Here is a 14979-nt window from a genome sequence, read left to right as displayed (position 1 = left end):
TGTAGACGTTCTGGTAACACCGTGGGTGTACCAGTCAGTGTATGTGTTCCCTCCTCTGCCTCTCATACCCAAGGTACTGAGATTGATAAGATGGAGAGGAGTAAGCACTATATTCGTGGCTCCGGATTGGCCAAGAAGGACTTGGTAACCGGAACTTCAAGAGATGCTCACGGAGGATCCGTGGCCTCTACCTCTAAGAAGGGACCTGCTCCAGCAAGGACCCTGTCTGTTCCAAGACTTACCACGGCTGCGTTTGACGGCATGGCGGTTGAACGCCGGATCCTGAAAAGGCATTCCGGATGAAGTCATCCCTATCCTGATCAAAGCCAGGAAGGATGTAACCGCAAAACATTATCACCGCATTTGGCGAAAATATGTTGCGTGGTGCGAGGCCAGTAAGGCCCGACGGAGGAAATTCGACTGGGTCGTTTCCTACATTTCCTGCAAACAGGAGTGTCTATGGGCCTGAAATTGGGGTCCATTAAGGTTAAAATTTCGGCCCTGTCAATTTTCTTCCAAAAAGAACTAGCTTCAGTCCCTGAAGTTCAGACGTTTGTAAAAGGGGTACTGCATATACAGCCTCCTTTTGTGCCTTCAGTGGCACTTTGGGATCTCAATGTAGTTTTTGGGTTCCAAAAGTCACATTGGTTTGAACCACTTAAATCTGTGGAGTTAAAATATCTCACATGGAAAGTGGTCATGCTGTTGGCCCTGGCCTGGGCCAGGCGCGTGTCAGAATTGGCGGCTTTATCCTGTAAAAGCCCTTATCTGATTTTCCATTCGGACAGGGCGGAATTGAGGACTCGTCCTCAGATTCTCCCTAAGGTGGTTTCAGCGTTTCACCTGAACCAACCTATTGTGGTGCCTGCGGCTACTAGGGACTTGGAGGACTCCAAGTTGCTAGACATTGTCAGGGCCCTGAAAATATATGTTTCCAGGATGGCTGGAGTCAGGAAAACTGACTCACTGTTTATCCTGTATGCACCCAACAAGCTGGGTGCTCCTGCTTCTAAGCAGACTATTGCTCGTTGGATTTGTAGTACAATTCAGCTTGCACATTCGGTGGCAGGCCTGCCACAGCCAAAAATCTGTAAATGCCCACTCCACAAGGAAGGTGGGCTCATCTTGGGCGGCTGCCCGAGGGGTCTCGGCTTTACAACTTTGCCGAGCAGCTACTTGGTCAGGAGCAAATACGTTTGTAAAATTCTACAAAATTGATGCCCTGGCTGTGGAGGACCTGGAGTTCTCTCATTTGGTGCTGCAGAGTCATCCGCACTCTCCCGCCCGTTTGGGAGCTTTGGTATAATCCCCATGGTCCTTACGGAGTCCCCAGCATCCACTTAGGACGTTAGAGAAAATAAGAATTTACTTACCGATAATTCTATTTCTCGTAGTCCGTAGTGGATGCTGGGCGCCCATCCCAAGTGCGGATTGTCTGCAATACTGGTACATAGTTATTGTTACCAAAAAATCGGGTTATTGCTGTAGTGAGCCATCTTTTCTAGAGGCTCCTCTGTTATCATGCTGTTAACTGGGTTCAGATCACAAGTTGTACGGTGTGATTGGTGTGGCTGGTATGAGTCTTACCCGGGATTCAAGATCCTTCCTTATTGTGTACGCTCGTCCGGGCACAGTATCCTAACTGAGGCTTGGAGGAGGGTCATAGGGGGAGGAGCCAGTGCACACCAGATAGTCCTAAAGCTTTCTTTAGATGTGCCCAGTCTCCTGCGGAGCCGCTATTTCCCATGGTCCTTACGGAGTCCCCAGCATCCACTACGGACTACGAGAAATAGAATTATTGGTAAGTAAATTCTTATTTTTTTGATGTACCAGAATATAGTAATAATATTGCCATTTTTACTAGGTACATAGCTGATGTATTCATGATTTGGACTGGTACTAAGGAAGGTTTTATTACCATGATGTCTGAGATTAATGTACGGGATGAGAACATCAAATTCACATACAATATACAGAAGGACAGTATACACTTTCTTGATGTGAATGTCACCCGCAATGTTGTAGGTTTTAAAACCTCGGTTTATACTAAACCTACAGATTGTAATAAATGTCTCATGGCCTCCAGTCATCACCCTGCGTCATTGATTCAGGGTTTACCATTCTCACAGCTACTAAGGATACATCGTATTTGCAGTGATACATCAGAAGAATTAATACAGATGGAAAGTCTTATTTCCAAATTCCTTGAACGAGGTTACTCTAATAAATCATTACAGGATGCAAAGAAGAGAGCGTTAGCAGCCCCTAAGATCAAACAGGACACCAGTACTATGAATAAGACACAGGATAAAATGATCTATGTGAATCAATTCTCTACTGCCAGTAAACAGTTAACTAGATGTGCCAAGAGACACTGGCCTGTGGTACAGGCTGATCAAGCTCTGTCCTCACTTGCCACTAAACAGTTAACAGCTTGTTATCGCAGGGGACGTCTACGTGATTTATTAGTACATTCTGACATTTCTGAGTACAATGCCAGTAAACCGATCAATTTCTAAGCAGGAAACCAGGGAATTTGCGTTGCCTGGGTTGCACTACCTGTCTTGTCTGTACTTGGAAACTGGGGATACTTTCTATCATCCCCAGTCTGGTAAAGCAATTAAAATCACTCACAACTTAACATGCACTTCCAGATATGTTGTTTATTACATTAGATGCCCCTGTGGGCTTTTCTATGTCGGAAAGACCTCCTGTACCTTAAAGGAACGTATGACACAACATTGCAGCGCTGTTAAGCAAATCCTAGAGGGTAAAATAATAGACCAGCCGGTTGCCAAACACTTTAAACAATTAACTCACACCTTATCCAGTTTACGTTACAGAATGATAGACCACATCCCTGCTAATAGAAGAGGTGGCGATAGAAATAAAAAGTTACTACAATGTGAGACTCATTGGATCTATCGTCTTAATACTCTTGCTCCTAAGGGACTTAATGAGTCATTATCATTCAGCAGCTTCTTGTAATATTCTGATTAATTCATTTATTTTGTGTTTATTGCAAGTCTGTTTATAAGTTTATTTGTCTCTGCTAGACCTGTTCAACCATGTACATTCCGGTTTACTTGTTCCAGCTTTCCATCTGTCTCATGGTGGAGGGTTAATTGTTAATTAATGAGGTCAGCTCTGACGTATGTCAGAGGAAGTCCAGGGCTCTGGGCATTCTGTGGCCAGTGCACGTGTTTTCTGTATGTTACTTAAAGGTAAGAATGTTAACAGACAAGTTACTATGCCTGACGACGGTTGAAATAAACGTTGCAAACTACTGATGGGCTGAGGACCCGTTTTTCATTACAAGTCCTGGGAGTGCCGCTCAATTTCGTATGTTTGTACAGTGGGTTGCCCTGCATGAGAAGGCATCGGGCATTATATCGACATAGTCTGGAGTGCCGACTGCTTGGACATTTATATATATATATATATATATATATATATATAAATATATATATATATATATATAATTTGTGCTATGCAGTATAGTTTCGTGTTTTTTACTGTGTATTTTAGTCACCTCATACCGCTTTATTTCTGTTTGTGTCCTGTATTTACAGTCACATAAATCAGGGGGTTATTTGCAGGTATTGTGTTTGTCTGGCTATACTGTACTGTTACGCTCATCGGCTACATTTCCTATAATGTCTGCCACACAGTGCGGGAAATCCGTGGACACTTCTGCATCATGCAGTGCTTGCACAAAGGATTTACCTGAGGGGGAAGTTTTAGCTGATGGTTCAGGTACTGGGTGCCATACATCTCCCAGTCAGCCCGCAGCACATGTGACCAATGAGAGACCACCTTGGGCAGCGTTCTCAAGTATGCTCAAAATGCTTGTAACACGTCTTACGTGGGGCCTCCTGTGCCATTGCAGCCACACATTGTCTCTAGTTAACCCCGCTCTGGGCGGACACTCTGTCTACCCAGATACAACAATTAAATCAATCTTTGGTTAGACAAAAGTCCCCTCTGGGGTCATCTGAGCGGGCCGCTTCCTCCTCACAATCCACTAATATTTTAGATAACTCTTCTGATGAGGATGGGAATATACTGATCCCTCAGACACTGATACAGTCGCTTCTGACAAGGAACCTACAACTCAGGTTGATGTTCCTGACCTAGTAGAGGCTATTAAGCTGATTCTACAAATTGGTGATGCGGTAGATCCCACTACTGCATCTAAGAAACCTGATAAATTCAAACGTCAGAAGGTTACTAAAGTAGTCTTACCACATTCTGACCATTTAATTGACATACGTCCGGAATCCTGGTCGTCTCCAGGAAAAAATCTCCCTGTCTAAAAAGATGCTAGCTCATTATCCTATCCCTGCGGAGTTGAGTAACAAGTGGGAAACCACCGCCGGTGGACTCTCATGTTGCCCGTCTTGTGGTGTCATCTACTCTGCCTGTCACCACTGTCACCTCACTGAAGGAACCGGCAGATAAGCATGTGGAGGGATGCCTTAAGTCTATTTACTCCCTTACCGGTGCTGTACATAGACCCACTATAGCAGCCTCCTGGGCCACAAAAGGAATTGAAGCATGGGTTCAGGCATTAGAAGATAAGCTGCCTCAGGAGATTTCTGACACTGCCAGACAATATCTGTCTCATATTACCACAGCCTCCAACTATATTCAGAAGGCGTCCTCTGAGGCAGGTGTAATGGTGGCCAAGGCATCTACTACGTCTATACTGGCCCGCCGAATTCTGTGGTTGAGGTCTTGAAAGGTGGACCTAGACTCCCAAAAAGACCTTGGAGGTACTCCCTTTAAAAGGGAGTACCTCCAATTTGGTCAGGATCTGAATAAGATTGTGACTGACTTGGTGACTGCTAAGACTGTGTTTCTCCCAAGTACAAATCCTTCTGCACCGAAGGCTAAGAGTACCACTTTTCATTTCTTTTGACCTCCAGGGAAAGCAAACGGTCAGGCGTACCTGAGACAGGCTTGTACTTCCAAAACCACTAAGCCCAAACCTAAACAATCCTGGGTCGCCCGTCAGCCTGCTTCCAAACCTGACAAGCCTGCTGCATGACAGGGCGAGCCTCCCAATGGGAGATCCCAGGGTGGGAGGCAGACTTCTGCAGTTCGCCCAGGCCTGGTTAAAGACCACTTTGGACTCCTGGATGCGGGAAGTTGTCTCTCACGGGTACGCAGTCTTTCAAGAGACCCCTTGCCAGTTCTGCTTGACTGTTATCCCTTTGGTACGGTGAAAGCGCAAGCTCTACACTTGGTTGTGCGATCCCTCCTGGACACAGAAGTGGGAGTGCCGGTTCCTCTGTCCCAGAGAGGCAGGGAATACTGTTCAACCCTGATTCTAGTTCCAAAACCCAATGGGTCCTTCCAGCCTATACTCAACCTCAAATCATTGAACAAATTTGTGAGAGTGTCCAAATTACGTATGGAAACTCTGTGCTCTCTTGTACTGGCCATGGAACCCGAAGACTGTATGGTATCCTGGACATACAGGATGCTTACCTGCATATTCTTATTGCCATATCGCATCAAAAATATCTGCGGTTTGCTATTGGCAACCTACATTATAAATTCCAGGCTCTGCCATTTGGACTGGGCACGGCACATCAGATCTTCACCAAGGTCATGGCCATGATGACGGCCTTTCTCCGCCATCAGGGATCAGGATCCTGCCGTATCTGGACGACTTGCTGATCCTGGCAAACTTCCAAGATGTTCTCCTCAGTCATCTGGAACTGACAGTCCAATTCCTACAAGCCCACGGGTGGCTCATCAACTGGAAAAAGTCCTCGCTGGTCCCTGCTCGGAGTATGGTGCACCTGGAGGCCCTGCTGGACACACACAGCCAAAGACTTTGTCTCCGGAGAAAGTCCTGAAACTTCAGGACAGGATCAGATGCTTACTGTCTCTCCCAAGAGTGTCGATACACTCGGCGATGCAAGTACTAGGCCTCATGGTATCTGCTTTCGACTTGGTAGAGTACGCTCCATTTCATTTCCACCCACTGCAGACGTTAATCCTTTCCAAATGGGATGGCCTGCCTCATCGGATCAGGTCTCAAATGGTCTCCTTAACTCTGGAGGTTCCTCTGCCACAGAGCTGGTGGCTACAGGACCATCGGTTGAGCAGGGGCCGACTCTTTTGGATCCCCAACTGGGTCCTACTAACTACGGACGCCAATCTGCGTGGTTGGGGAGCGGTGCTAGATCAACGCTCTCTCCAGGGTCGGTGGACCCAGGAGGACTCTCTCCTCCCCATAAACATTCTGGAATTGTGTGCAGTGTTCAATTCTTTGAATCTTGCCTTGCCTCTGATACACGACAGGCCTGTTCAAGTACAATCAGGCAACGCCACCACGGTGGTATCCATAATTCATCAAGGCGGCACTCGAAGCCGCATGGCAATGATGGAAATGTCAAAAATCCTTCTTTGGGCGGAACACCATCTGCCAGCAATATCGTCAGTATTCATTCCCAGAGTCCTCAACTGGGAAGCGGATTTCCTCAGTCATCAGGACATGCACGCCGGAGAGTGGTGTCTTCATTCGGAAGTCTTTCAACTCCTAGTGGACAAGTTGAGCCTACCAGATGTAGACCTGATGGCGTCTCGACACAATCACAAAGTTCTGGTCTTCGGATCAAGGACAAGGGATCCTCAAGCAGCGTTCATGGACGCACTGGCAATTTCATGGAACTTTCGGCTGCCATGCGTGTTCCCTCCAGTGTCACTCCTACCCAGGGTACTATGGAAGTTCAAGCAAGAAGGAGGAATACTACTTCTAGTCGCTCCAGCATGGCCCAGATGGCATTGGTTCTCAGACCTGCAGTGTTTATCAATCGAGCGTCCTCTTCTACTTCCTCAATGCCCAGACTTCCTCGTTCAGGGCCATTGTGTCTACCTGGACCTGGCCAGACTGGCTTTGACTGCATGGCTCTTGAAGCTTCACTCCTGAGGGCCAAAGGATTCTCCGAGGTGGTTATCCAAACTATTCTGAAGGCCAGCAAACCGGCTTCTGCACAGATTTATTACAGGGTCTGGAATTCTTACTTCACCTGGTGTGCTGCTAAAAATTATGATGCTTACAATTTCAGAACTTCCAGACTTTTGGCTTTTCTTGGTTTGGCCTCCTTCAAGGTTCATATTTCTGCCTGGTCAGTGTGGTTTCAGAGATAAAATGCATCTATTCCTGACGTTCATACTTTCACTCAAGGCGTTTTACGGATTCAGCCTCCCTATGTCACTCCTGTGGCTCCATGGGATCTGTCTGTTGTCTTGAATGCCCTACAAGAGTCTCCAGTTGAACCTCTTGCGTCTGTGGACCTTAAATATCTTACGCTTAAGGTTGTGTTTCTGCTGGCTATTGCCTCTGCTAGGAGGGTGTCGGAATTAGGAGCTTTGTCCTTTCGTCCACCCTTTATGATTTTTCACCGTGACTGCAGTTATCCGAACTCGCCCTGGTTATTTTCCTAAGGTGGTGTCATCTTTTCACCTTAACCAAGAGATCGTGGTTCTGGTTTTTATCTCTTCTGTTTTTTTTTCTCCAAGAGCACTCTTTGGATGTGGTACGAGCTCTCTGTTTTTATGTGGAGAGGACTGCCTCTCTCTGGAGGCCTGATACTCTTTTTGTACTTTTTGGTTTTGACAAACATGGCTGGCCTGCGAATAAGCAAACCTTGGCCAGATGGATTAGAATGGTGATTGCACAAGAATATGCACAGGCTGGGCTTCAGCTACTGCTGCTATCAAAGCCAGGGCCAGGGCAAGGTTTCTTGGCACCCTAGGCAAAATTTCTGCCTACTGCCCCACAACATCATCAGTTACTCGCTTTCCCAGTCACTAAGGTGAAAGTTCATAGGCGGCGTCTTATACATTTCCCAGCCATCTGACTACATTGAGTGCAACACAGATGTATCGCTCAAAGACGTCCTTAATTATACGATGGCTACACTTAGTGGCACCCCCTTCCCAGATCCTGGCATCCTACCCAGCTGCTTATCTTTCTGTTTCATTCGTCTCTCATACACACATACATATCCATACACTGCCTCTCTCATATATACATTCATACTCTCATTCCTTCACATCTCTCTACTTTTTCTCTGTCTTTCTCGTTCTCGCTCTCTTTTACATATATATATTATCTCCCTTTATTTCTGCCACACACACATCTCTCTTTCTATTTAATTCTGTCTCTCATACATATATACATACACTGCCTCTCTCGTACGTACGTACGTACGGTCAGTGACGCTCACATACATACACTGACTCTCACATGCATTCAGTGACTCTCATACATACATACATACATACATACAGTACATTGCCTCTCTCATACATACATACATACATACATACACTGACTCACATACATACATACAGTATATACATACACTGCCTCTCACATACATACATACATACATACATACATACATACATACATACAGTATATACATACACTGCCTCTCATACATACATACATACATACATACATACACTGACTCTCTCATACATACATACATACATACATACACTGACTCTCACATACATACATACATACATACAGTATATACATACACTGCCTCTCATACATACATACATACATACATACATACATACATACACTGACTCTCTCATACATACATACATACATACATACATACAGTATATAGATACACTGCCTCTCTCATACATACATTCAGTGACTCTCATACATACACTGCCTCTCTCATACATACATACATACATACATACATGCATTCAGTGACTCTCATACATACAGTACATTACCTCTCTCATACATACATACATACACTGACTCATACACACATACATACATACATACATACATACAGTATATACATACACTGCCTCTCATACATACATACATACACTAACTCATACATACATACACTGACTCTCTCATACATACATACATACATACATACATACAGTATATAGATACACTGCCTCTCACATACATTCAGTGACTCTCATACATACACTGCCTCTCTCATACATACATACATACATACATACATACATGCATTCAGTGACTCTCATACATACATACATACAGTACATTACCTCTCTCATACATACATACATACACACACTGACTCATACATACATACATACATACATACAGTATATACATACACTGCCTCTCATACATACATACATACATACATACACTAACTCTCTCATACATACATACATACATACATACAGTATATACATACACTGCCTCTCATACATACATTCAGTGACTCTCTCATACATACACTGCCTCTCTCATACATACATACATACATACATACATACACTGACTCTCTCATACATACATACACTGACTCACATAAATAAATACATACATACATTCACTGACTCACATACATACATACATACATACATACATACATACACTGTCTCTCTCATTCATACATACACTGACTCACATAAATAAATACATACATACATTCACTGACTCACATACATACATACATACATACATACATACATACATACATACACTGACTCTCTCATTCATACATACATACACTGCCTCCATACATATATACAGTACATCCATTCACTGCCTACGTACGTAGGTACATCCATACACTGCCTCCATACATACACACATATATACATCCATACACTGCATCCATACATACACACATATATACATCCATACACTGCCTCCATACATATGTATGGAGGTAGTGTACCCATACACGTACGCATGCACAGTACATACATACATATATACATCCATACATACAGACATATATACAATACATCCATACGTACGTACGTACATCCATACACTGCCTCCATACATATATACACTGCCTCCGTACGTACGTACGTACGTACGTACGTACGTACGTACGTACATACACTGCCTCCGTACGTACGTACGTACGTACGTACGTACGTACCTACATCCATCCACTGCTTCCATACATACATACACTGCCTCCGTACGTACGTACGTACGTACGTACGTACGTACGTACGTACATACACTGCCTACATACATACACTGCCTCCGTACGTACGTACGTACGTACGTACGTACGTACATACACTGCCTCCGTACGTATGTATGTACGTACGTACGTACGTACGTACATACATCCATACACTGCCTCCAGTCCATACATACATACATACACTGCCTCCGTATGTACGTACGTACAACATATACTGCCTCCATACATACATACATACATACATACACTACGTACGTACGTACGTACGTACGTACGTACGTACGTACGTACATATACTGCCTCCATACATACATACATACACTGCCTCCGTATGTACGTACATACATACATCCATACACTGCCTTCATACATGCATACTGCCTCCGTACGTACACATATACATATATATATATATACACACATACACTGCCTCCATACATACATCCATACACTGCCTCCATGCATACGCACATATATACACTGTCTCCATACAAAAATCCATATACATAATGGCTCCATACATACTGTTCATAAATCCAATCCCCCCCCCCCGAGCACACATTACCCACTACCACTTCCCCAGGGTGTGACTCTAGGCATCCACTACTCCGGGTGCCCCTACAATCACATTAAAGGGGCGGAATCTTACCGCTGGCCAGGATGCTGTGGAGGGGTTACTGCTCCCGCTGCTGCCACCATTTTCCGGCTCATGGTGCCGCCTGGTTAGCGCTGCTGCTAGCGGGGAGACACTGCTGCTGCTGCCGGCTCCATAGTGCACAGCAGCTGATTAGGAGGGACGGCTGTTGCTGGGGAGGGGCGGGCGGCTGCTGCTGGCGGGGAGGCACTGCTCCTGCTGCTGCCGCCGGCTCCGAATCCATAGTGCGCTGCAGATGGCGCTGGGCGGGCGGTTGCTTCTGTCGAGGGGCGGGCGGCTTCTGCCTCTGATTAAAAAATGTTAAACAAATCGGTGCTGTGGGTTGCGGCCACTCATTCCTAGTTGTGCTGCTAAGTGCCGCCCTCCAGTGGCCGGCGCTCTAGGCAGCTGCCTAAAGCTGCCTAATGGTAGCGCCGGCCCTGATCAAAGCCCCATTCTACTCTGTCTGTTGGACCTTCTTGGGCGGCCCTCTGAGGCGCGTCCGCTGAACAATTGTGCAAGGCGGCTACGTGGTCCTTCGTGAACATGTTCATTAGGTTTTATGCCTTTGATACTTCCGCCTCCCAGGATGCTTCCTTTGGACGCCGGGTTCTTGTGCCCGCTACAGTGTGTCCCCTCCTATAAGGAACTGCTTTAGGACATCCCCCGATGTATTCCCTGTGGAACACAGTGTACCCCACTGCAGAAAAGGAAATTTATAGTAGACTTACTATCGTTAAATCTCTTTCTGCGAGGTACACTGGGTTCCACAGGGCGCCCACCCCTGACGCACTTAGGTTCTTTGGGTTTGTATGGCATTAGCCGCTGGTCCCCTCTCCTGTCGTGAGAATGTGGTTTTATGTGACCTGACATCTGCCTTCTCTTTTACCTGCTACTGCATTGGGCTGGTTAATGAAACTGATCTCCAGTGTCTGGAGGCGGAGTTATAGAGGAGGCCATGCAATGCATCTTGGGACCAGTCAAGGCTTTAGCCTGTTGGTGCCTCTGCATCAAGATCCAACTCTATACCCCCGATGTATTCCCTGTGTAACCCAGTGTACCGCGTAGAAAGAGATTTAACTATGGTAAGTCCACCTTAAATCTGTTATTTATTTATTTATTTTTATAAAGAAAAGCACTGTTTTTTTTCTCTGAAGATAATATTAAATTAATCAGAAATATACTCTATCTATTGTTACTGTGGTAAATGACTATACTAGCTGCAAACGTCTGTTTTTTAATGGCATATCTACATAGGGCGTATAGAGGCCCATTCCCAGTAACCATCACTCCAGTGTTCTAATGGTACATTGTGTTTGCTAATTGCGGTAGATGACTAATGGATGATTTGAAAACCCTTGTGCGATTATGTTAGCACAGCTGAAAATGCATTTGCTCGTTAAAGAAGCTATAAAACTGGCCTTCCTTTGAGCTAGTTGTGTTAGGCGCCGGGGTCCGCTCGTCGGTGCGGCCCGGCGCCTAGCAACCAGGGACGCCGTGCGCGTACAGCCGCCGGCTCCCTGGCAACGCTAGACGCCGGGCGCACGGAGCCGCTCTGACCTTAGCAACGGGGACGCCACGTTCGGCCGCGTTCCCCGTTGCTGGGTCTGTTCTAATTATATTTTGGTGTGCTGGCCGTGCAGCATGCAAGCTGCACGGCATTACCTGAGATTACCTTGTCTGGATCCTGATTGGAGGGTTCCTGAATAAAGGCACTCTCAGGACTTCTTACAGACGCCGGTGATAGCTTCCTGTTTGCCTGTGTCAGCTACAGAGAGTTTCCAGTCCTGCTCAATCCGGTTGTTCCTGTCCTCAGTGATCCTGTACTCGGAAGTTTGTCATCTATTCCTGGAGTCTGACCGAGCACCTTTAACATCCTGTGGTGTTCGTGAGTCGCGGCGCAGCCGTGTGTTGCGGCTTGTCCGCTTACTGTTTATTATTTAGTTTATTTGTGTTCTGGAGCTTTTGCGGAGGATTCCGCTCCCACAGATCCACTCTGGTATCCAGCGGTGCTGGATAGGAGTAACGGATCAGTGGATCTTTGGTTGTCCTTTTCCCTGGCGGCTAGTCCGCACATACCTTTGGTTTAAGTTAGTTAGCTTGTAACCCCTGGCCTGGTTGCTTAGTCAGAGGGCCCCTTGTTATCACCCTGTCTCGGATTTCCCTTTGTCTCCCATTAAGACCTGCGGGGGCATCGGGGTTGGGCAGACATAATCCGCCCTTCGAACGCGGCTGCCATGGGCTCAAGCAACCATAGTCTCGCAGGGGATTTCTGATAACACGGGCGAGACAACGGAGTTAGGGCGCCAGGGGTTACTAGGCTCTCCTGCTCCCACAACCAGCATATCTTCCCAGTACTCAGACCTCTGCCATAAGATCACCTCTGGTCTGGAGTACGGGAATCATAACATTATCACCGGCCAGACAAAAGAAAAATTTTTTTTAAATTAACAGGAGTTAATCTTTTTTTTCACTTATTCAGTTGGGAGATTTTGTCGGCCTCATGAATCCCGCCGGTGTTGGGCCAAATCCTGGCCAGCTTCTAGTTAGTCAGATTCAAGAACTTACTCAGATGGTTCAGGATCTGTCCCTCCGGGTGAGGTCACAGGAAGATCTGTTACGGACTTCCCCGAGGGTCATCCCTGAACCAAAAATGCATCTGCCTGACCGTTTTTCTGGGGATAGAAAACAGTTTTTTAATTTTAAAGAGTCTTGTAAACTTTATTTTCGTTTAAGACCAGTCTCCTCAGGTACGGAGGCTCAGCGGGTTGGAATTATTATTTCTCTGCTTCAGGGGGATCCTCAGACCTGGGCTTTTGGTTTAAAGACAGACGATCCGGCCTTATCGTCTGTAGACGCCTTTTTAAAATCTTTAGGGCTATTGTATGACGACCCTGATAGAGAGGCGTCCGCTGAGAGTCAGTTGCGTGCTCTTAGACAGGGTAGGAATCCCGCAGAGAGTTATTGTACGGAGTTTCGCCGTTGGTCGAACGACTGTGGATGGAATGACCCAGCCCTACGCAGTCAGTTTCGCCTCGGCTTATCTGAATCTATAAAAGACAGTCTCCTTCAGTATCCCGCTCCTGAGACTCTCGATAAACTCATGGAGCTCTCTATTAAGATAGATCGTCGGCTCAGAGAGTGGAGGGCTGAAAAAGGGGCATCTGTCGGGTCTACTCCTTGTGTTCTTTCCATTCCTGTAGACATGGAGGAGCCTATGCAGATAGGTCTTTCCAAATTGTCTCCTGAAGAAAGAACCAGGAGGCAAAATTCTGGTCTTTGTTTATACTGTGGAGGTAAGGGACATTTTGCCCGTAGTTGTCCGAACAAGTCGGGAAACTTCCTGACCAAGTGAGTTGTGAGGGGGTTCACTTTGGTCTGCAGCTTATCTCCTCAAATAATTCACTGTTAGTTCCTGCTAAAGTTTCCTTTGGCAGCCTCTGTTCCTCGGTCTCTGCTTTTGTGGACAGTGGAGCTGCAGGGAACTTTATGGATTTAACATGGGCCAAGGCCTTAGGTATTCCTCAGTTAACCTTGGGTAGGTGTGTCACCATGCATGGTTTAGATGGGAGTCCCTTGTCCAATGGGGTTATTTCTCTATGCACACCTCCTGTTTTACTCTCGGTAGGAGCTCTGCATTCTGAAAAGATTGAGTTTTTCCTTACCCATTGTCCAGCAGTTCCTGTGGTTCTGGGTCACCCTTGGCTGGCCTTTCATAATCCCATCATTGATTGGCAGTCGGGGGAGATCTTACAATGGGGTACCATCTGTAATAAAGAATGTATTACGCTTCCTATCCGAGTAGCTGCCGCCGTTCCCGCACCCATTCCTGGGGAATACCAGGATTTTGTTGATGTATTTTCCAAGGGCAATGCGGATATTCTGCCTCCCCATAGGCCTTATGATTGTGCCATTGAGCTAATTCCTGGTGCCACGTTGCCTAAAGGAAGGTTATATGCATTGTCTGGTCCTGAAACTGTGGCCATGAATGAGTATGTGAAAGAAAGCCTTGGGAAAGGATTTATCAGGCCATCTAAATCCCCTTTAAGTGCAGGTTTCTTCTTCGTAGAGAAGACGGATGGTTCACTCAGACCCTGCATTGACTTTAGAGCTTTGAATAAAATCTCAGTAAAGAATACTTACCCTCTGCCGCTGATCTCTGTCCTCTTTGATCAGCTACGTTCGGCTGTGATTTTTTCTAAGATTGACCTGAGAGGAGCATATAACCTCATCAGAATCAAGTCAGGGGATGAGTGGAAAACGGCATTCAGTACTCAGTCAGGCCACTATGAGTTTCTGGTTATGCCATTTGGCCTGTCTAACGCTCCGGCAGTTTTCCAGGATCTCATTAACGAT

This window comes from Pseudophryne corroboree, chromosome 1 (genome assembly GCF_028390025.1).
Source record: "Pseudophryne corroboree isolate aPseCor3 chromosome 1, aPseCor3.hap2, whole genome shotgun sequence".
In the NCBI taxonomy this organism is placed as follows: Eukaryota; Metazoa; Chordata; class Amphibia; order Anura; family Myobatrachidae; genus Pseudophryne; species Pseudophryne corroboree.
This window is presented reverse-complemented; position numbering follows the sequence as displayed.